At 47.0% G+C, this 2,721-nt stretch overlaps 1 pseudogene; it reads right to left on the reverse strand.

Moving 5' to 3' along the window:
• Positions 1-1,037: 1,037 nt before the first annotated feature.
• LOC136336849 (small nucleolar RNA U3) lies at positions 1,038-1,117 on the reverse strand (annotated as a pseudogene).
• Positions 1,118-2,721: the final 1,604 nt, after the last annotated feature.

Here is a 2,721-nt window from a genome sequence, read left to right on the forward strand (position 1 = left end):
TCAGAAAGGACACTCAAATGTCAGATGGAATGATTTACACCGCACGTCAATAGAAAGAACTCCAAGGTTCAGCGAGTCAATAAAGCTTATTAGAACAATCTTGGGGCTGAGTATCAGTGTACCCTGATGAGGACCTCTCAAGTCAGACGCTATCTCCAGGCAAGTGGCATTAAATAGACCGTTCTGGAGGGAGAAATGAAATTAAAAGCTTCCATTATTTTGAGAGTTCATGGTAACTTAATAATACACAAGAAGTTGGAGAAATTTGTCTTTATATTCCCGGAGTTAAAACCTTCTGGAAATTCATCTGCTGAAGCTCCCATACACTGAAAGTCTCTGATACGCCAGCATTATATCAGGCCTGTCACATTTACTCATTTTTATTTACCAACATTTACACAGTGCTGTCTGTGTACCAGTCTTCCAAACCTTGGCGAATATTAACTCCGTTAATCCCCATTACAACTCTGACATTGGTGTGACATTCTCCCTATGTTGCAGACAAAGAAACTGAGGCTCAGAGAAGGTAAGCAAAATGTCCAAGGTCACCCAGCTAGTAAGCCGCAGAGCCTTCTGTCGAAGTCAGGCAGTCAGGCGTTAGAGATGAAGTTCCTAACCATTGGGAGATATTGCCCCTTATGTATTCCCCCTAGTCAGCTCAATCAACTTTAAACCTGCATTCAGCCTGCCCAATAATTCAAAATTATTTGAATATCTAGTTGCCAATGTTTTGAAGTTAAGAGACTTCATAGAAGAGCTGGATTTCTGGATTCTCTCAACAAGACAAGACATCCGGCCACCCAGGCCTGCCTTCCTGCTTGGCCCTGGCGGGAACCGAGAGGAGGAGTCGGGCCCCACACACTCGCTGGAGACACTTGTTGGCCCCTGACACCCGAGTCTGAGACCCCGGCTCACCTCTTCCGCAGAGGAAGACACGGAGCCCCAGAGAGGTGAAGGAACTTGGCCAAGGCCCCAGATCTAGTGGATGGCCGAGGCTAGATGTGAACCTGACAGGGTCCCGGTGGAAAAGACACGGCACCCTCCAGTTGAGGTCATTCAGGGAAATATCCCTTCATCTAGAACAAACTATAGAAATGATCCCTGAAAGTATAGTCTTATCCCTTCATCTAGAAAAGGGACTAGTAACAAAGGCACGGCAGGTGTGGAACCACAGCCGGAGACCAACATCCACAAAGCCACGGTTAACCGCTGCATCTTAGAAAACAAGGGGAGGAAGTTGTTAGGACAGAAACAGAGAACTGTTCAGAGCAGGTGCTTTGAAAGAAGGGATAGTGACCTTTGGGTGAGGGGTACAGAAAATCCCATAGAAAGGGAGCCCAGGGAACAAACGCCCTGACCTCTTTCCCTCCGATCCTAGCCAGGGTGCTCCCCACTGGCCAGATCCAAAAGGCCAGCCGAGGACCCTGGACCTCACTGTTCTGGGACAGAGAGCAGGATGAGGAGGCTGGGGAGGGCGTACAACAGGCAACACACACCTAACTCACAACTCCCACTGGATCTCAAACACTTCACCTCCTCCACTTCACTCGATCTAACCATTCACTCAATTTACTATTCTAATAATACTGAAGATCACAGCAAACACCAATATGGTGCTTTAGACAGATATTCAGCTACTCTTCTAAGACCTTTATATGAATTAACTCCTTTTGCAAAATGTCTTACCATATGCTAAGAACGGTGTCCTCTCCAAAGACACAGAAAGCTATGGAAACAAAATCGTGACAGAAATCTCAGTGATCCTGTTCTCTCGAGTAGGGGGTGGATCACGCTATCACATTGCAACCTACGTCACCCTTTCATCAGACTCAAGAGCAAAGAAGGCTTCCGGTTTTAAAAGAAAGGGAACCAAAATGAGTTGAAAATGCAAAGGTGCACCCCATGCTGAATGTAAGTCCTGTTAAACTAGTACACCTATCTGTATGTTCTAGTTCTGGGCTCTGACTCTCATGTAAAGATTTCTTGCTTAGTTCTTAATGTGCCACTCCCTTAGTCTTTAATAGTGGGTTAGCCTACCAACCCAAGATGAAAGAGAAACTGCAGTGGGGGCACAGTGGATAGAGCAGCGACCTGGGGCACTGAGTTCCCTGGGTTCAAAACCCCGAGGTTGCTGACTTGAGCACAGGCTCATCTGGCTTGAGCACAGGATCATTGGCCTGAGCATGGGATTATAGACATGACTCTGTGGTTGCTGGCTTGAAGCCCAAGGTTGCTGACTAGAGGCCAAAGGTTGCCGTTGCCTTGTAGCCCAAAGGTTGCTGCTGGCTTGAGCCCAAATGTCGCTGGCTTGAGCACAGGGTCCCTGGCTCAGCTGGAGCTCCACAGTCAAGGCACATGAGAAGCAATCAATGTCTAAATAATGTGACGTAACTACAAGTTGATGCTTCTTGTCTCTCTCTCTTCCTGTCTTACCCTCTCTCTCTCCCTATTTCTCTCTCTCTCTCTTGCTTGCTTGTTCTTTAAAAGAGAGAGAGAGAGAGAAACATATAAAATGGACACAGCAGCTGACAATGGCTTAAAGGCTATGGACCGTTCACACTTGAAGGAAATCCTCAAACCTTACAAAAATGATGGCGCAAAGGATTGAGGGGAGGGCTTCCCTCTGATTCCATCGGGATAGTTCACTTGGCATATTGCAATATTTCCCAAACCTCAGTCGCCCATGGGCCACGGAGGCTTTGCCATAGTTATACCAGCTGC

This window comes from Saccopteryx bilineata, chromosome 4 (assembly GCF_036850765.1).
Source record: "Saccopteryx bilineata isolate mSacBil1 chromosome 4, mSacBil1_pri_phased_curated, whole genome shotgun sequence".
NCBI lineage: Eukaryota > Metazoa > Chordata > Mammalia > Chiroptera > Emballonuridae > Saccopteryx > Saccopteryx bilineata.